Source organism: Lithobates pipiens, unplaced genomic scaffold, assembly GCF_037356315.1.
Source record: "Lithobates pipiens isolate NorthernLeopardFrog02 unplaced genomic scaffold, aLitPip1_a1.2 Scaffold_28, whole genome shotgun sequence".
NCBI lineage: Eukaryota > Metazoa > Chordata > Amphibia > Anura > Ranidae > Lithobates > Lithobates pipiens.
This window is the reverse complement of record NW_027507789.1, coordinates 90,049,853-90,071,455: the sequence shown is the minus strand read 5'-3', so window position 1 is coordinate 90,071,455 and position 21,603 is coordinate 90,049,853. Positions and strand designations below refer to the sequence as shown.

General features: G+C 45.6%; 6 pseudogenes; all 6 read right to left on the bottom strand.

Moving 5' to 3' along the window:
- Positions 1-1,217: 1,217 nt before the first annotated feature.
- LOC143936441 (5S ribosomal RNA) lies at positions 1,218-1,336 on the bottom strand (annotated as a pseudogene).
- A 693-nt stretch (positions 1,337-2,029) lies between these two features.
- LOC143936840 (5S ribosomal RNA) lies at positions 2,030-2,148 on the bottom strand (annotated as a pseudogene).
- Positions 2,149-15,194: 13,046 nt separating this feature from the next.
- On the bottom strand, positions 15,195-15,313 carry LOC143937153 (5S ribosomal RNA; annotated as a pseudogene).
- A 98-nt stretch (positions 15,314-15,411) lies between these two features.
- On the bottom strand, positions 15,412-15,531 carry LOC143937002 (5S ribosomal RNA; annotated as a pseudogene).
- Positions 15,532-15,626: 95 nt separating this feature from the next.
- Positions 15,627-15,745, bottom strand: LOC143936514 (5S ribosomal RNA; annotated as a pseudogene).
- Positions 15,746-19,686: 3,941 nt separating this feature from the next.
- Positions 19,687-19,805, bottom strand: LOC143936526 (5S ribosomal RNA; annotated as a pseudogene).
- Positions 19,806-21,603: the final 1,798 nt, after the last annotated feature.

Genomic DNA, 21,603 nt, shown 5'->3' with positions numbered 1-21,603 from the left:
CGTCCCAGAAAACGACTGAACATCTAACGTTTACCTACGTAGGCCATGTCTGCCCTGGGTGGCATTCTCCCCCTCCCTTTTTGTCTTTATTTTTCTTTTTTTCCCCGCCGCCATCCCCCCACCTCCTCTCTCTCCATCTTTGCACTCTCTTCTTCCCCCGTCCTCCCTTTTAACTATGCCTTGTCTCCTTACTAGCCTTCAGGACCCAGAAGAACCCCAGGGTTCTGGACATGACCGGCTCATATTTTACTCTGGTTCACGTAGGTCATGATAAGCTGGCTCGCTGTGGTCCCAGTTGTTCTCCATGATTACATTTGTCCGAACGGAGCTGCACTAGTTATACTGTACTACATGTCGGAGGTGGGGTTTCTCTATTTTCTGCATGAAACTGTAGGACTCCCCTCTGAGAACCCAGAGTTATTTGGCTGCCTATTTTTTGTTAGCATGTAATTGTGACCCTGGGTCATGCTGTATGGTTGACTGTTATATTTATGTTGTTCTACTTAATAAAAGAATAATAAAAATAAAAAAAATAAGTCAATGCCAACAGCTTAAAACTAAAGCCTATGGCATCGAGAAATCCCAGGCGGTCTCCCATCCAGGTACTAACCATGTCCCAACCCTGCTTAGCCTCTGAGATCAAATGCACGCTAAACCCTCTTGACAAATGCCAAGATGGTCACCTTGGGAAACAAACAAAAAAAACAAGTCAACGCCAACAACATAAAAAGAAGCCTGCGGTATCTGGAAAACCCAGGCGGTCTCCCATCCAGGTACAAACCAGGCCCAAGCCTGCTTAGCCTCTGAGACCAAACGAGATTGGGCGCTTTCAGGGTGTTGTGCCCGTAGGCAATTTCTTCGTGCACTCTCAACCCTCTTGACAAATGCCAAGATGGTCACCTTGGGAAACAAGGGAAAAAAAACAGGTCAAAGCCAACAACATAAAAAGGATCCTACGGTATCCAGTATTCCCAGGCGATCTCCCAATCAAGACACTAACCTGACCAGATCCTTCTATGTCACCTGGTCTTCCCAGGCAGTCTCCCATCCAGGTACTAACCAGGCCTGATGCTGCTAAGCCTCTGAAATCAGACGAGATCAGGTGCTTTCAGGGTGATGTGGCCGTAAGTGTTCTCTTCAAGACACGCCCAACCCTCTTGACAAACGCCAAGATGGTCGCCTTGAGAAACAAGTTCAAAGCCAACAACAAAAAAAGAAGCCTATGGCACCTGGTATTTCCAGGCGGTCTCCCATCCAGGTACTAACCAGGCCCGACACTGTTTAGCCTCTGAGATCAGATGAGATTGGGCGCTTTCAGGGTGATGGGGCCGTAGGTGATCTCTTTGGGCACTCTCAACCCTCTTGTTAAGCGCCAAGATGGTCACCTTGGGAAACAAGCGAAAATAAACAGGTAAACGCCAAAAACATAAAAAGAAGCCTACGGCACCTGGTATTCACAGATGGTCTCCCATACAGGTATTAACCAGGCCGTACACTGCTAGGCCTCCGAGATCAATGAGATTGTGCGCTTTCAGGGTGATGTGGCCATATGTGTTCTATTTAGACACTCTCAACCCTCTTGACAAATACCAAGATGGTTATCTTGGGAAACAAGTGAAAAAAAAAGGTCAACGCCAACAACATAGACACTGCCGGTCTCCCATCTGACCCAGACCCTGCTTAGCCTCTGAGATTGGGCGCTTTCAGGGTGATGTGACCTCAGGCGAACGCTTTGGGACATACTCAAAACTCTTGACTGATGCTAAAATGGTCACCTTGGGAAACAAGCGAAAGAAAAACAGGTCAAAGCCATTAATATAAAAAGATTCCTGCGGCACCTTTAATTAGGTACTATCCAGGCCGGACCCTGCTTAGCCTCTGAGATCAGATGAGATCGGGCGCTTTCAGGGGGATGTGGCCGTAGGAGATTTTTTTGGGCTCTCTCAGCCCTCTTGACAAATGCCAAGATGATCACCTTGGGAAACAAGCGGAAAAAAAAAAACATGTCAACGCCAACAACATAAAAAGAATCCTACGGCACCTGGTATTCCCAGTTGGTCTCCCATCCAGTTACTAATCAGGCCCGACAATGCTTAGCCTCCGAGATCAGACAAGATCAGGCACTTTCAAGGTGATGGGGCCATAGGCGATCTCTTCGGGCACTCTCAACCATCTTGACAAACGCCAACATGGTCATCTTGGGAAACAAGCGAAAAAAACCAAGTCATTGCCAACATTGGAGGCTAAGCAGGGTTGAGCAATCAGTTTCCTTGCCTGAAATAGGCATCTCAGAACTGCCATCTGGCTACTTCCCGGGTTTCCAACTCCTTCAACTAATCCCAGGAGACAATACTTCGCCTCCATCCTGGTGGAGGTTCCAACCACCCGATCAATGGTTCCTGTCACCTCTGTCCAGTAGCGGATCAACTTCGGGCATCTCCAAAACATGTGCATCATGTCTCCCCCCATGTTCCCGCGCCGGGGGCAACTTGCGTCCGGCCGTTCGGCCAAACTGAAAAAGTTTACGAGGAGCATAATAGGTTCTATATAATAAGAACAGATGTGACATCCTCTGTGAGGAGAGCCACAATTCACCACAGGCAGGATTCCTGTGGCCAATTATAGCTCAGGGGGGTTTAGTACACACCCCACACTATATAAGGCCGCCAGCGCGGCGGCCTTGTATAGTGTGTTGCGGTGGTCAGGGAAAGAGGACGATAGGCAGGGACAGTGTCTTTACTGCTTGGGAACCTAGCACTGTTACAGTGGGTGTTATGTGCCTCCTGCACAGTACACACCTGAAGCTACCCTTTATTACTGGTGTTCAATTTCTGCAATACATGCATCTGCAGTGCAGAAGTTAGAGTCGGTGTTGTGTGCCTCCTGCACAGTATACACCTTATTGCTGGTGTTCTGTTTCTGTAATACAGGAACCTAGCACTGTTACAGTGCTAGGGTGTACAGAGAAGCTGGTATATATAGAAGACTACAGCATACAGAAGAAAGGCTAGTGAATACAGAATACAGGTTTCGTGTATGTAGATAGGCTTGAGTATACAGAGATGCTAGAGTAAACAGTGAGGCTGGGGTACACAGAGAGGCTAGTTTAAAGACAAATACAAAGATGTTAGTGTATATAGAGAGGTTAGTGTATAGAGAGAGTCGAGTGTATACAGAAAGGACAGTGCATATAGAGAAGCTAGTGTATACAGAAAGGGTATACATGAAAGCTGACATTCTATACAGAAGACTGGGTAGTGTATACAGAGAGTCTAGTGGGTACAGAAGACAGGCTGGTGTATTCTAGCTAGTTTTTACAGTCTAGTGTATACAGAAGACAGGCTGTGATATACAGAGAGTTTAGTGTATTCAGAGAGTCTTATGTATACAGTCGGTGAGTGTATACATAAGACTGGCTAGTTTACACAGTGTTTACAGAGATGCAAGGGTGTACAGAGAAGCTGGTATATATAGAAGACTACAGCATACAGAAGAAAGGCTAGTTAATACACAATATAGAAGACTCGTGTATGTAGATAGGCTTGAGTATACAGAGATGCTAGAGTAAACAGTGAGGCTGGGGTACACAGAGAGGCTAATTTAAAGAGAGGCTAGTATATACAAAGATGTTAGTGTATATAGAGAGGTTAATGTATAGAGAGGGTCGAGAGTATACAGAAAGGACAGTGCATATAGAGAAACTAGTGTATACAGAAGACAGGCTTGGGTATACATCAAAGCTGACAGTGTATACAGAAGACTGGGTAGTGCATTCAGAGAGTCTATTGGGTAAAGAAGACAGGCTGGTGTATTCTAGCTAGTTTTTACAGTCTAATGTATACAGAAGACAGGCTGTGGTATACTTGAGGGTTTAGTGTATTCAGAGAGTCTAGTGTACAGAGATGCAAGGGTATACAGAGAAGCAGGAAGCTAGTACATATAAGGCTAGTGAATACAGGCTAGTGAATACAGAATACAGACTCGTGTATGCAGATAGGCTTGAGTATACGGAAATGCTAGAGTAAACAATGAGGCTGGGGTACACAGAGAGGCTAATTTAAAGAGAGGCTAGTATATACAAAGATGTTAGTGTATATAGAGAGGTTAGTGTATAAAGAGAGTCGAGTGTATACAGATAGGACAGTGCATATAGAGAGACTAGTGTATACAGAAGACAGGCTTGGGTATACATCCAAGCTGACAGTGTATACAGAAGACTGGGTAGTGTATACAGAGATTCTAGTGGGTACAGAAGACAGGCTGGTGTATTCTATCTAGTGTTTACAGTCTAGTGTATACAGAAGACAGGCTGTGGTATACAGAGGGTTTAGTGTATTACAGAGATGCAAGGGTGTACAGAGAAGCTAGTATATATAGAAGACTACAGCATACAGAAGAAAGGCTAGTGAATACAGAATAAAGGCTGGCTTCTACGGAGAGGCTACCACTACGGAGATGCAGAACACTATCTAGGGTATATAGAGAGGCTAGATTATACAGAGAGGCTAGTGCATAGAGTGAAGCTATTGTATATAGAAGCCTGGTTAGTGTATACAGAGAAGCTAGTGTGTACAGAAGAAAGGCTAGACAGGCTATAAAGAGAGACAAGTTTTTACAGAAGACAGTTTGGGGTATACAGAGATGCTAGTTTATACAGAGAGACTAATGTATACAGAAGACAGGCTATGGCATACAGAAGACAGAAGACGGGCTAGTGTATTCAGAACATAGGCTAGTGTATATCGAAGACAGGCTATTGTATGCAGAAGACCGGCTAGTGTAAACATACTGGTGTATATAGAGAGGCTAGTGAATTTAGAGGGTAGGCTAAGTGATAACAGAAGACAATCTGGGCTATACATAGACATTTCATCATTTCATCTAGCTCACATCTCTAATGGAGTTTGTCTCATTGCCATGTTATGCCTTTTCATTCTTATGCTAAATATAGATCACTACACGATTTTAATCATCCACATCAAGCATGCAATAAAACTATCATACATCAAAATAAACCATGTACTCTTTTGCTCTATTTTGCATATTTGTACCGGAACTGTGAGTATGTGACAGTCCTGACACACCATCCTGACTTATTTTTCTTTATTTCTTATTAGAAATGGAGAGTACTATCTCAAAATCCGCTTAAATCCATTCACTTCCATGAGTTCTACTGCTAATTGTACCTTAATGCAAAATGTTCACAAAACCATCCATTTGCTACCAGACATGCTGCATATACTAAGAGTAATGTAACTATCGCTCTCTAACGATGTAAACAGTTTTATTGCTTTTCTGACATTGGCCGAGTATCTCTGACATTAACTGAGTATCTCTCTGCACTATGATCTTAATAATAATAATAATAATAATAATAGGATTGTGTAATGCAAAGATCAACTAGTCTAATATAAGCTTTCTCAATGGTACCGGCATATCCTTTAAATTTAGACTAACTCAACTATTTATCGGCCATTTTCACTACCTCCCTACAATATTAAGCCATTTAAATGTCCTATTGGTCGCCTATATTATACAACTCTCTGAAAAGCCTATATGTAGAGAATAAAACTAGTCTTACATCTTAATAAAACAGTTTTATTACTCAACCAGTATCAGCTGTCATGTACTGTATTACTTCTTTTTCTCCACCTTATCTGTCACAGTTAAAACACAGTGACAAAACATTTCTTTTTACCGCAGCAAAATGTGAGAAAAGCAGTGTAAGCCGTCTTTCTGCCATATGCAACCATCTCTCGCTACCTCTATGCAATAGGATTCTCTTTCCAGTGGAAACGGAAAACAGTCAGTGTAAGCCGTCTTCGTGCGTAACAAAATTAATGGAACGATTTACACGTTGACATTTGCAAGCTACGTCAATTTACTGTTAAATAGAGTACCTTTGCATTTATCCCTTGACTTTGCTACTATCCCTTGATCCCTTTTGTGTATTCACTTTATCTCGACCTATATATGCTGCCTCAATATTTTCCTAATTTGTTTTTCTATACTTATTATTATTATTTTATAGAGATTACTATCTCTAAATCATTGTAACAAGTTATAATGTCTACAGCTAATTTTACGTTAAAGCAAAAGTCACACAAAACCATCTTTTTAAAACCTTTTACACACTGCACATTAAGATTAATGCAACCATCTCTCGCTACCTCTATGCAATAGGATTCTCTTTCTGACTCTATTTTGTGTATTACTTCTTCTCCACATTAACTGTCACACTGAGAACCATTTGTAACACATAACACTTGCAACACATTTTTTAACAGCGGCAAAATGTGAGAAAAGCAGTGGGACGGTTTACTTGATTGAGAAGTGGTTGCAGTAGCAAAGCAAAGCAATACAGTTTGATTACATTAATAACACATAATGCAACTATTTTACATTCATTTTACATTCACATCATGCATACATCCTAATGTAAGCTGTCTATCACTATTAATGTTCATGGTTACTGATACATTATGCCGATGACCAGTGGAAACGGAAAACAGTCAGTGTAAGCCGTCTTCGTGCGTAACATAATTAATGGAACGATTTACACGTTGGAATTTTCAAGCTACGTCAATTTACTCTTAAATACCCTTTAGCTGCTTAGCTCACACTTTGCTGTATGTAGCCGCGTTTACATGTAAGTAACCAATGGGGATTGACATTTCATGTCCATCTCACATCTCTAATGCAATTTGTCTCTTTGCCATGTCATACTTTGCCAGTTATTATACTTTCTCATCCGATAGAAACCTAATCGTTGCTGATATTTCATGATTACAGCAATCATCTCATCTAATTGCTATTCCGACATTTTGCCTTGGTATTACTTTGCAACGCTCTATTGAACAATGTAAAGGTAAGCTAGATATTTTGTGTATTTCCACTTAAACTCTACCTGTATATACTGTCTCAATATTATCCTTTCTAATTTTGCTAAATTAGATTATAGAGTTTGCTATGTCTAAATCCAGGTTACCTACTCACCTTTATTACGTATACTGCTAATTTTAGGATAATACAAAACCATCTTATTGCTTCTTTACACGCTGCACATATTAAGAGTAATGCAATGCTACCGTGAACAGTTTAATTGCTCGTCTCACATTTAGCTGGTATCTCTCTGCTATAGGAAACAGAATTTGTACTAGAACGATCACTCATCTAATATCAGTCCACTCAGTGCTACCGGGATAACTTTTAAATTTAGAGTAATGAAATGATTTCTCAGTCATTTTGGAGCTACCGCAACTAACGCTTCCGATCTCATTTCGACTGCAATACTTAATCTCTGCTATTGCAGAATATTTAGCTGCTGACACGTAATTAACTTGATTGATAAAAACCTACACACGTTGTTGCTGTTATTTCGTGTATTTCCACTTAAACCCGTTATAGTTATTTTGCTATATTTATTACTAGTATAAACAGAATACTATCTCTAAATCCTGGTAAACCAGCTCACACTAAACCATCTAATTTCTACCTTACACGCAGCACATATTACATATTAACATTTAGCCGGTATAGTGAAATAGTAAACGAAATGTGTAGATCACTCATCTAATATCGTCTTTTCAGTGCTACCGGAACAACTTTTAAATTTAGAGTAATGCAACGATATCTCAGTTTTATGAAGCTACTGCAACTAACGCTTTGGATCTCTTTCCTGATAAATTACGCTCTGCAATATTAAGCCATGTAAATTGTCCTATTGGTCTGCTAACAATGCTATGTATAATAATACAAATCTTTTAAAAGCAATATCGTTTCACTGCAATACTTACACTCTGCATAATATATATGAATAATGCGAATAATGCTAATAATAAAGTCGTCTAAAACTCGGCTATAAGTAGAGAATAAAACTATCTTACATCAAAATAAACCATGTACTGCCAAACCAATAACGGCCAATTACTTAACGGTATTACAATACAATTAAAATAACGGCCAATTACTTACTTAAGTCAATGACTTAACAAAATAAACTTAGCACTCTTTTGCTCTATTTTGAATAGTTGTAGTTCTCCACATTAACTGTCACATTGATATCACCACTGACAACACACCACTTTTTAACAGCACCAAAATATGAAAAAAGCACTTTATATGTTTCAAAAGTAGTTGCATTAGCAAAAAATAAAGTCCTGTCTTCTTTACACGCTAGCTTTTCTGTATACATTAATCTCTCTGTGTACACCAGCCACTCAATATAGACTAGCCTCTCTGTCTTCTGTATACAGGTGCCCGTAATCTATATACACTAGCCTCCCTTCTTTTTACAATAGTCTCGGTGTCCCAGCCTCTCTGCATACACTAGCCTCACTGAATTCCCCAGACTGTCTTCTTTATACACAAGCCTATCTGTAAAAAAAAATAGCCGGTCTTCTGCATACTCTAGCCTCTCTGTGTAACACTCTGGATTCCCTAGCCTACATCTCTGCATACCCAGGACCTTCCTCTGTATAATCTAGCCTATCTGTATACACTAGCCTGTCTTTTGTACAAATTAGCTTCTCTGTAGCCGGTCTTCTGTATACACGAGCCTCACTGTCTACTCTTGGTTGTCTTTTGTATACACTAGCATCTCTTTATACATTAGCTCTCTGTATACCCAAGCCTCTCTGTATACACTAGTCCACCGGTATACACTAGCAAGTCTGCATACACTAGCCTCTCTTTGTAACTCAACTTCTCTCTCTGTATACCTTAGCCTCCATCTCTGCATACCCAGGACGTTCTTCTCTATAATCTAGCCTATGTGTATACACTAGCCGGTCTTCTGTAGACATTAGCCTCTCTGTATAAACTATCCGGTCTTCTGTATACACTAGTCCGCCTGTATACACTTGCAAGTATGCATACTCTAGCCTCTCTCTCTGTATACCCTAGCCTCCATCTCTGCATACCCAGGACGTTCTTCTGTATAATCTAGCCTATCTGTATACACTAGCCTGTCTTTTGTACACATTAGCCTCTCTGTGTAAACTAGCCGGTCTACTGTATACACTAGTCCATCTGTATACACTAGCAAGTCTGCATACTCCTGCCTCTCTGTGTAACCCAGCCTCGCTCTCTCTCTCTGTATACCCTAGCCTCCATCTCTGCATACCCAGGACGTTCTTCTGTATAATCTAGCCTATCTGTATAAACTATCCTGTCTTTTGTACACATTAACCTCTCTGTATAAACTAGCCGGTCCTCTGTATACACTAGTCCGTCGGTATACACTAGCATCTCTTTATACATTAGCTCTCTGTATACCCAAGCCTCTCTGTATACACTAGTCCACCGGTATACACTAGCAAGTCTGCATACACTAGCCTCTCTTTGTAACCCAACTTCTCTCTCTGCATACCCAGGACGTTCTTCTCTATAATCTAGCCTATTTGTATACACTAGCCTGTCTTTTGTACACATTAGCCTCTCTGTATAAACTAGCCGGTCCTCTGTATACACTAGTCCATCTGTATACACTAGCAAGTATGCGTACTCTAGCCTCTCTCTCTGTATACCTTAGCCTCCATCTCTGCATACCCAGGACGTTCTTCTGTATAATCTAGCCTGTGTTTTGTACAGCTGCTCTTTATACATTAGCTCTCTGTATACCCAAGCCTCTCTGTATACACTAGTCCGTCTGTATGCACTAGCAAGTCTGCATACACCAGCCTCTCTGTGTAACCCAGCCGCTCTCTCTGCATACCCAAGATGTTCTTCTCTATAATCTAGCCTATTTGTATACACTAGCCTGTCTTTTGCACACATTAGCCTCCCTATATAAACTAGCCGGTCTTCTGTATACACTAGTCCGTCTGTATACACTAGTGTATACAGACAGACTAGTGTATACAGAGGACCGACTAATGTGTACAGATAGGCTAGATTATACAGAAGAACGTCCTGGGTATGCAGAGCGCTCAGCTTCAAGGTATGGCCAATGTGAGTAATATGAGGGACACTCCTCACCCCCGCCCCTACCTACCAGATCTGACTTTCATCCCCTTGCCCTCTCTGCCCCGGTCATCTGGTGGTAGTTTTATGCACTCCCTGGCCCCCACCCATTCATAATCCTTACCGACCTTTCTTTCCGCTGCTCACAGAAACACACTGGATGACTTGTCTAATTAACCAACTTGTACAAGACACCGCTATCCTCCTGTCTGACACCGGTCCCCCTTGGAGGCTTTACCCCTCACTGTTTGGGTGGTCCCTGCCTCTCCCTGGATGCTCCACATATACCACAACGACATTGTCAGAGGGGCACCACTTGGCAGGACACGGGGCTGTCATGCCGGTGGTATCTCCCATTGGAGGAAGGGATGATGGCCCCAACCCCTTGGCAGCAGGTTCTTTCATGTACAGACCAGGGCGGCTCATCTTCCCTTCTGGAGTCTTGACCTTAGATGGGGGATTTGCACTTTGGGGGGTCTGAGTGATACCTAATGCGCTGTACTGGAAGGGCTTGACATTCCCGCATATGTGTCCCCTCCCCCTGGATGCGCCCCTTGTCCCCCCCTCTGGCTCCCACCTACTCTTTGCCGACATTGCCTTCTGCAGCTTTCGGGGACCCTGGATGACTTATTTATTGAGCCTATTGGTACGAGACACTGCTTCCCTCCAGGGTGACTCTGGACCCCTCTGGAGGATTTACCCCTTACTGTTTGGGCAGTCCCAGCCTCCCTCTGGAGATGCAGGAGAGACACTAATTGGCGGGCCCCAGGACTGCTGCTCGGGTGAAGTCTCCCATTGGATGGAGGGATGGTGGCCCCAGCCCCTTGCCTGCCGGATTTTCCATGCACCGACCAGGGCTGCTTCTCTTTCATCTTGATGTGGTGACCATGGAGGGGAGGAGTTGAAATTTATGGGGTCCGGGTGTTTGCTGGTGGGAGTGCGCGAAAGGACTTGACATTTCTGCATGTTTGTCCCCTCTCCCCTGTTTCCCCCCTCCCTTCCCACCCTTCCCTTCCCTCCTTTCCCTCCCCCTTTCCCCCTTCCACTCCCCCTTTCCCCCCTTCCACTCCCCCTTTCCCCCCTTCCCTGCCCTTTTCCCCCCGGGGCGTGGACGGGGAGAGGGGGTAAGGAGAGGACAATCTGCCAAAGGGAGAAATGCATTTGTTTGGGGACTGCATGTACTTTAGGGGTATGGGACAGGGGGTGGTGGATCCCATTCTGTGATGCCTTTTCTGTTGTGACGGGCTCCCTCGTGCATGCCTACGTTTAGGGCGAGCCGAGGAGACCCCTCAGTGCTAACAGTTATATGCTCTACCTCTGTTTTGGTTATACTATTGTTTTTTGTTTCTTTGATGTTACTGATTGTCTTTTATTTGCATACCGGTATCAGACGTGACATTTACCACTGCCGGGGCTGGGGGGACTAGGATTCGGGGGCTCCCTCTCCAACCTGTCTACCCAATTACCCAAGTAGGACAGCGCGTTAAACCCAGTGTACATCTGGTAAGCGCTATAGCATAATCGTGCTGTTTTAGTATACCCTTCCTGTACTGTTGAGTGCGGACAACCCTTAATTTCCCTCTCCCCCTGGGGTTGAGGTGCCCGGCCTCTTTTTCCCTTTACCTTTCCTTGCATTTGCCCTTCCTTTCTCCCCCTTAGTTCCCACCATGCATTACCTACCCAAAACCTACCTTGTTTCAACTTTCTTTGCTTTTCTCTGATGTCCCCCCCCCTCCCCGAGGAGCGATGGCAGACTCAGTCAAGGTCACCTCTCTAAACGTTAGGGGACTGAACTCCCCTGAAAAACGGTGGATCCTCCTGTGAGAACTGAACACATCCTGTACTGATGTGGCCTTTATACAAGAAACACATTTTAAAAATACTAGCCTCCCCTTTCTATGGTCGAGATCCTTCCCTAAGGTCTACCACTCTACTAACCCCTCCTCTCCATTCTGATCTCTAGCAGGCTCCCCTGGGTTCTCCAGGATTCTCTGGTGGACCCTGGGGGCCAATATCTTTTTCTTAGGGGCCACATTGGAGAGCGCCTTTTTACATTTGCCACTGTGTACGCTCCCAATGATCACCAAGACACGTTCCTCAGAACTACCCTGCACAGATTATGTGACTTTCGGGAGGGCCAATTGATATTAGGTGGGGACTTTAATGTCCCCTTTCGCCATCGGTTGACACTTCTGCCTCTTGCTCCTCGCTCCCTACCCCTCACCTAGGTCTCTATTCTGGCACCTTAATGAGAGCCTGCTCCAGATACCAGAAGTTTTAGCAGATGTGACCAGGGAATTGGACCTTTATTTCCAAGAAAACTAAAGCAGGACTGTGACCTGGGGATAATTTGGGAGGCTCACAAGTCAGTACTCCCCAGGGTACTTATCAGGCACGGGGTGCGCATCAAACGAACACGGAAGGAACAGCTTGCTAATCTGTTTCGTGAACTTGCCTCTGTGTAAGCGAAACATAAACATACCTCCTTACGGACCTTAGAGATTGAATTGGGGACACTCCATACCCATATTGCTGTCCTACTCCATTATAAAGCGAAAGCGGCACTCCAGTTTTGTCGTAAACTGACGTAGGAGTCAGAGGACAAATGCAGAAAAATCTTAGCCAGGTCGGTAAAGGAGTTGAAATCTGGCTCTTACATACCACAGTTGATAGATGAGAATGGCCAGAGGGCCTCTACCCCAACCCAAATAGTCGAAGTCTTTGAAAAATGTTACTCTGATCTCTACAACCTGCCCGATTCAGGGTCTGGACAGGACAATATAGACAGATATGTAACCGGTTCTGGTCTACCAACCCTCTCATCGGAATCACGGGAGTACTTGGAGGACCCGATCACACTGGAAGAAGTCCAGACGGCCGTGGGACCTCCGAAGGTGGGTAAGGCTCCGGGCCCTGACGGATATACCGCACAATACTTTAAGACCTTCCTCCCTATTCTCGGCCCGCGCTTGGTGAATTTATTTAATACTCTGAGCTCGAATGGGGATACCCTTAGAGCCCACATCTCGTTGATACCTAAGGAGGGCAAAGACCCAGGCCTATGTGGGAGCTACAGACCCATTTCCCTCCAAAATTCGGTCCTAAAACTATTCTCTAACTCCTCGCCACGTGATTGGCACATCACTTGTAGTCCCTTATACATATTGACCAGTTAGGTTTTATTCCCACCAGGGAAGATAGGGACAACACCACTAAGGTGCTTACCCTGATCCGTAAAGCAAAGTCATCTGGGACCCCTTGTCTTTTCATGAGTACTGATGCCGAGAAGGCTTTTGATCGGGTCAAATGGACATTAATGTTCTCGGTCCTTCGCCATATAGGTCTGAGTGAACGGATGCTGGCATGGATAAGTAAGATATACTCACGTACTTACATTCCACCGGACATCGCGCGTACGTTTATGTTGAACTTCCCCCCACCCCTTGTCACTAAGATCCGCAGTTTGCTTCACGGGTGGCATTCTGGCCTCCATTCCTGGTTCAGCAGATGCAATCTCATTAAAATGAACATACTCCCTAAATTTACTTATCTTTTCCAAGCTCTCCCGATCCAGATTCCAGTCCTGTTTTTTAAGCAAGCTCAATCCTTGCTCACTCAATTTAACTGGGCCCACAAAAATCCCAGACTTAAGCGGTCACAGCTGACATTGTCTAAACAACAGGGAGGGTTGGTTCTCCCTAACTTGCGACGCTACTACCTGGCCTCCCATCTGGGGTGTGCATTGGACTGGAATCGAAACAAACTTTCTAAGCTCACTCCCGAATTCCGCTAAGAAGCGCCATGTTGTGCTATAAGTATTTACCCACAGAATTTATGTCACATCCCACTATAGGGGCTTAGTTGAAAGTCAGTCACCTGATCGCTACCCAAAACACACTCACGTCTTTGACTTCCCCCCTATTCCCTATACGTGGCCATCCAACCTTTGAACTGGGGACCCACTTAGAAATTCCAACCTAGACAATGCGTCTAAATTCGTCATTGATGGAAAATGGCCTTCTTTCTCAACCCTAACAGATCCGACAGGGCTTTTCCAACTGCCTTTTTGGAGAGCGGCGCAACGACATCATTTTCTCCATTCCATCCCCAATCCTCAAACGTTCGCCTGCCCTCAGACGGAGTTTGAGACTCTATGCAGGAGCGAAGGCCCTTTGGCCCACATTCTCTCTCAAACAGATTACCCACACTTAACCTGTCTGTCCAACTGGGAAAAGGACCTTAATTGCTAATTTTCCCCAGCAAAGAGACAACGCATTATCACTTTGGCTCTCAAAATGTCGCTGTGCACGAAGATACAGGAGACAAATTTTAAACTTCTCACCAGGTGGTATTTGACACCATCAAAGCTGCAGAAATGTTTCTCCTCTTCCTCGAACATATGCTGGAGGTGTGGAGAAGAAGAGGGCACGTTGCTGCACATTTTTTGGTCCTGCCTCAGCTTGGTGGACTTCTGGACAGAGATCCGATGCATAACACAAAAATTCACAGACTTCTCCATCCAGGAAGAGGCTGCATTCTTTCTCTTGCACCATTCACAGATTCCCATTAAGAAGTACAAAAAATTCTATTTTACGGCATGTGATAAATGCGGCGAAATCCTTCATCCCTCTCTATTGGAAAAAATGTTCCCCCCCTTTCATTACTCACTGGCTTAGGAAAATAGAGGACATTAAAAAAAATGGAGGACTTGATCCTCACATCACAAGGTATACAAGAATTTTTTTAACAAACCTGAGACATCTGGAATACCTTTATATTCTCGCTGGAAGGATGTCGCCTGCTATCGCCTTAGTGCTCTGAGCTTTCCTTGACTGGCCCCTTGGACAGTGGCTGCCATCGTGTCTCGTCCCCTCTTCTCCTTTTCTGATCTTTCAACCCTTCTCTTTTCTGCCTTCCTCCCCTATCTCTCACCCCCCTCCACCCCCTCTCTCTTTTGGAAAGAGTGGAAAATTGGGAATGGCGGCCTCACACCCCCCTCTGGATGGATTATGCCGGAGGGACCTGGGGGTTTGTGTGACCCTGGATCTTGGTACAGTACTTTATCCGTGCCTCGAATCATTGGGATTGATGGAAGGCAGACTCACAGTTGCGAATATACCTGTATCAAGTATTGTTCAGCTGCTTTTTGCTCTGTATTTCTCTGTTGCATTATGTACTCGGGGGACCGTCTTCCCCTATTTGGAGAAAAAATTATATTTGAAAAAAAAAGAAGCCTACGACACCTGGTATTCCCAGGCGGTTTCCCATCCAGGCATTAACCAGGCCCGACCCTGCTTAGCCTCCAAGATCAGACGAGATGGAACAGATTCAGGGTGATGTGGCCGTAGCCGATATCTTCAGGCACTCTCAACTCTCTTGACAAACACCAAGATGGTCACCTTGGAAACAAGCGGAAAAAAATAGGTCAACGGCCACAACATAAAAAGAAGCCTACGGCATCTGGAAATCCCAGGCGGTCTCCCATCCAGGTACTAAACTGGTCCCAACCCTGCTTAGCCTCTGAGATCAGATGAGATTGGGCTCTTTTAGGGTGGTGTGGCCGTAGGAGATTTCTTCAGGCACTCTCAACCTTGACTAACGCCAATATGGTCACCTTGGGAAACAAACAAAAAAATCAAGTCAACGCCAACAACATGAGAAGAAGTCTACAGCACCTAGTATTCCCAGGTGGTCTCCCATCCAGGTATTAACAAGGCCCGACCCTGTTTAGTCTCTGAGATCAGACGAGATCTGGTGCTTTCAGGGTTATGTGGCCATAGGCGAGCTCTTCAAGCACTCTCAACCCTCTTGACAAACACCAAGATGGTCACCTTGGTAAACAAACAAAAAAAAAAAACAAGTCAACGCCAACAACATAAAAATAAGCCTTCAGCACCTAGTATTCCCAGGTGGTCTCCAATCCAGGTACTAGCAAGGCCCGACCCTGTTTAGCCTCTGAGATCAGAGGAGATCGGGCGCTTTCAGGCTTATGTGCCCATAGGCAATCTCTTTGGGCACTCTCAACCCTCTTGACAAATGCCAAGATAGTCACCTTGGGAAACAAGCGGAAAAAAAACAGGTCAATGTCAACAACATAAAAAGAAGACTACGGCACCTGGTATTCCAAAGCCATCTCCCATCCAGGGACTAACTAGGCCCAACCCTTCTTAGCCTCAGAGATGAGAAGAGATAGGGCTCTTTCAGGGTGATGCTGCTGTAAGCGAACTCTTTGGGCACTCTCAACCCTCTTGACAAATGCCAAGATGGTCACCTTGGGAAACAAGCGAAAGAAAAAAAAAACGAATCAAGGCCAACAACATAAAAAGAAGCCTACAATAACTGGTATTCCCAGGTGGTCTCCCATCCATGTACTAACCAGGCCTGACTCTTCTTAGCCTCCAAGATCAGACGAGATTGGGTGCTTTCAGAGTGCTCGGACTCTTTCCCCATCACTAATGGGACGAGGCAGGGGTGCCCTCTGTCTCCCCTAATTTTTATTCTGACACTGGAACCACTTATGTGTCACGTTCGGAATGACCCGAATATTACTGGCATATCCAAACCCTCGGCACACCACAAAATTGCGGCGTACACTGACGATCTAATTTTTTTCATCTCCAATCCACACATTTCGCTTCCCAATATACTCGCGGCTCTCCGGCGATACGGCAGCCTATCAAACTATAAAATCAATTGCACCATCGGCTGTATTGAATATATCGGTCCCGGATGGTGAGGCCAAGAGGCTATGCTCCGCTTTTCCATTCTACTGAGCTGAAAAATCTATACGTTACCTGGGCGTTGACATCGCAGCAGATTTGGTGCAATTGTACCCGCTTAATTTTCTCCCTCTCCTGAATAGACTGAAATCTGATTTGGGAAACAGGCATGATTTAACACTGACCTGGTTCGGGCGCTGTAATGCATTCAAAATGACGGCCCTCCCGCGGATCTTATACTTGTTCCAGACATTACCGATCCGGTTACCCCCAATCTTTTTCAGACATCTGCAGGTGCTGCTCCGGGACTTTATTTGGGCGCGCAAACCGCCCAGAGCCCGTTTGCAATTGCTTGCCAGACCAAAGGACAAGGGGGGTCTGGGTCTCCCAGATATGAGACAATACAACAGAGCGACTCTGCTAGCGAGAGTCGTTGATTGGCATTGTAATGGCCCACACAAGCAGTGGGTGGAGATGGAGATTGAGGATGGATCCATTCCCCTATTGACCTCCCCGTGGCTCCTGTCCTCCCTACCAAAAGACCTCAGAGATCACCCCGTAGTGGGAGCTACGTTGGCTACGGAGGTTGTTCCGCTGCACACACATTGCTCCCCTGCCGTCACCAATGACTCCGGTTATAGGTAATCCAGACTTCCCACCGGGATTTACCAACAAGAAACTGCGACAGTTGATAGTGGTGGGGAAACAGCGTCTGGGAGAGGTGTGGTCCTCGGGAGGGCTCCCGACCACGCAAACTGTCGCCGAGCTTTCTGACCCTCGGTTTGACTTGTTTAATGCTTATCAACTTCGTCACTTTCTTCTGGCCATACAAAGGGCCCCCTACACTCCTAGAGACCTGACGCCCTATGAATCAATCTGTCACAAAAAGGAACCTGTGCAACACACCCTCTCCCTCCTGTACAACCTATTAAGTAGTCAGGAGGAAGAGTCGACCCCACCATTTATCCACAAATGGGAGAGGGACTTTGGCATCACATTTACCCCACAACAGATAGGGAAGATCCTGACATTAGTACATAAAGCTTCCATCGCAAACCAATATCCAGAATCAGGATACAAGATAGTCTCACGCTGGTATAGAGTCCCATACCTTCTGAATAAAATGAATAGATCGATCCCGGATGTTTGTTGGAGGTGCAATTCAGATACGGGGACCATGGGACACATTTTCTGGGCATGCCCGGCCTTGAGGAACTTTTGGGTGGAGGTGACCGGGACGATAAAAACTCTCAGAAATGTAGATATCGCAGACAACCCAGCAGCGTGCCTTCTACACTTGACCGAACAGCCTGTTCGAAAATACAAAAAAACCCTCACGATGCAACTCCTGAACGCCGCCCGGGTCTGCATTCCCACACTGTGGAGGCAGCCTCAGCCCCCATCCAAGGTGCTGTGGTATTCCAAAGTCAATCATATTCTCCGGATGGAAGAATTGACCGCCACCCTTCACAACACTGAAGAGGCATTTAGTGTTACATGGAGGCCCTGGAGGTATTTTACTGGTACTTGAGACTACATTCGAGAGGTGAGCAGCGCCCCTGTCCCAGAAAACGACTGAACATTTAACGTTTACCTACGTAGGCCATGTCTGCCCTGGGTGGCAATTCCCCCCCCCCCTCCCTTTTTGTCTTTATTTTTCTATTTTTCCCCGCCGCCATCCCCCCCCTCCTCTCTCTCCGTCTTTGCACTCTCTTCTTCCCCCGTCCTCCCTTTTGACTATGCCTTGTCTCCTTACTAGCCTTTGGGACCCAGAAGAACCCCAGGGTTCTGGACACGACCGGCTCATATTTTACTCTGGTTCACGTAGGTCATGATAAGCTGGCTCGCTGTGGTCCCAGTTGTTCTCCATGATTACATTTGTCTGAACGGAGCTGCATTAGTTATACTGTACTACATGTCGGAGGTGGGGTTTCTCTCTTTTCTGCATGAAACTCTAGGACTCCCCTCTGAGAACCCAGAGTTATTTGGCTGCCTATTTTTTGTTATCATGTAATTGTGACCCTGGGTCATGCTGTATGGTTGACTGTTATATTTATGTTGTTCTACTTATACTTAGTAAAAGAATAAAACAAAAAAAATAAAATAAGTCAATGCCAACAACTTAAAAAAAAGCCTATGGCATCGAGAAATCCCAGGCGGTCTCCCATCCAGGTACTAACCAGGTCCCAAACCTGCTTAGCCTCTGAGATCAAATGAGATTTGGCTCTTTCAGGGTGATGCAGCCATAGTAGATTTTTTTAGGCACGCTCAACCCTCTTGACAAACGCCAAGATGGTCACCTTGGGAAACAAACAAAAAAAACAAGTCAATGCCAACAACATAAAAAGAAGCCTACCGCACCTAGTATTTCCATGCGGTCTCCCATCCAGGTATTAACAAGGCGCGTCCCTTTCTAGCCTCTGAGATCAGCAGAGATTGGGCGCTTTCAGGGTGATGTGTCCATAGGCAATCTCTTTGGGCACTCTCATCCCTCTTGACAAACACCAAGATGGTCACTTTGGGAAATAAGCGAAAAAAAAACAGGTCAACGCCAACAACATAAAAAGAAGAATACGGCACCTGGTATTCCAAGGCCGTCTCCCATTCAAGTACTACCTAGGCCCAACCCTTCTTAGCCCCTGAGATCAGAAGAGATAGGGTGCTTTCAGGGTGATGTGGCTGTAAGCGATCTCTTTAGGCACTCTCAACCCTCTTGACAAATGCCAAGATGATCACTTTGGGAAACAAGCGAAAAAAACAGGTCAACACCAACAACATAAAAAGAAGCCTGCGGCATCTGGAAAACCCAGGCGGTCTCCCATCCAGGTACAAACCAGGCCCAACCCTGCTTAGCCTCTGATACCAAGCGAGATTGGGCGCTTTCAGGTTGTTGTGCTCGTAGGCAATTTCTTTGTGCACTCTCAACCCTCTTGACACATGCCAAGATGGTCACCTTGGGAAACAAGGGAAAATAAAACAGGTCAACGCCGACAACATAATGAGAAGCCTACGGCACCTGGTATTCCCAAGCTGTCTCCCATCCAGGAACTAACCAGGCCCATCGCTGCTTAGCCTTCGAGATCAGATGAGATTGGGCTCTTTCAGGGTGATTTGGCCGTAGGCACTCTCTTTGGGCACTCTGAAGCCTCTTGACAAAGGCCAAGATGGTCACCTTGGGAAACAAGCTAAAAAAAACAGGTCAAAGCCAACAACATAAAAAGAAGCCTACGGCATCCAGTATTCCCAGGCGATCTCCCAATCAAGACACTAACCAGACCAGATCCTTCTATGGCACCTGGTCTTCCCAGGCAGTCTCCCATCCAGGTACTAACCAGACCTGACGCTGCTTAGCCTCTGAAATCAGACGAGATTGGGTGCTTTCAGGTTGATGTGGCCGTAAGCGTTCTCTTCAAGACACGCCCAACCCTCTTGACAAACGGCAAGATGGTCCCCTTGAGAAACAAGCAAAAAAAACAGGTCAAAGCCAACAACATAAAAAGAAGCCTATGGGCTTACAGTGGACCCTAAAAGATGGGACCCACTAGCTCTGTCATGGTTCGGACGCTGTAATGTGTTGAAGATGAATGCGTTGCCACGACTTCTGTATCTACTACAAGCCTTACCTATCAAAATACCCCAGACTTTCTTTCATGCGGTTCGCTCAATCTTTATCAAGTTCCTCTGGCGCGGAAAACATATGCGTATTGGTAGGGCAATGCTATTGCGACCGAAATTGCGGGGAGGTATTGGCTTCCCGAACCCTGCTCTATATTACACAGCGACGCACATGACACCGGTGTTGACTGGTGCCGGTGTTCTGCCATATACTGTCCTGCCATGATATAGTGTCTGCGCCGTACTGCGCATGCGCAGTACGGAGCAGACGAAGCTTCGGAGATTTTCATGCGCGGTGAGTGGAGGTGGTAGCCCCACCATCCAAGTGGACATAGGGTTGTGAATATTAGAGGGCCCCTCGCAGGCGAGCTTCGCTCGCCACGCTTCGGGCTTTGCCTCGCTGCGCTCGGCTCTTTTATATTCTTACTCTATGTCCACTTGGATAGTGGGGATAGAACCTGGACTGTTCATGCTCGGCAATTTTCGGAATCTGTGTTGCTGTGTACTGCGCATGCGCAGTACACAGCGGACACTATCCGATGGGGGACCATATGTGATAAGACACCGGCATGGGGAACTGAAGCTATGGGTCAAGCTAGAGCAGGAGATGGCGCGGGTTCCACTGGCTGGTCTGCCTTGGGCGGGGAGGCCATTGGAGCCCTGTGTGACTACTCACCCGTTAATTGGCCCCTCGCTCGCCGAGATGGATAGTTTTTTTCACCTTTCCCACCTGACTAACTTCCCTTCTCCTATGACCTCAATTATTGGACATCCTAGATTCCCTCCGGGCCTGTCTGACCAGGCCTTTACCAGGCAAGCCCCGAAAGGGCTTCTGAGAGAAGCCCTATTTCTTGGACCCACGGGCTTGATTCCCATGGGGACCATACTGCTAGAGCAAGTACCTGTTGCATTGGATATATATATATATATTGGACCTATATGTTCCAGGGTGGCCTGCATAAAGTGCCAGGCCACCCTGTCAAAGGCCTTCTCCACGTCCGTTGACAACATAAGCAAGGGCCTTCCCTGGATTAAATTGAGGACTCGGGCCGTATTGTCTCTAGCTTCCGACTTATTTTTATTTATTTTGCTTGTTTCCCAAGGTGACCATCTTGGCGTTTGTCAAGAGGGTTGAAAGTGCCTGAAGAGATTGCCTACAGGCACATCACCCTGAAAGCACCCGATCACGTTTGATGTTGGAAGCTAAGAAGAGTCAGGCCTTGTTAGTACCTGGAGGGGAGACCGCCTGGGAATACCAGGTGTCGTAGACTTCTTTTTATGTTGCTGGCGTTGACCTGTTTTTTTT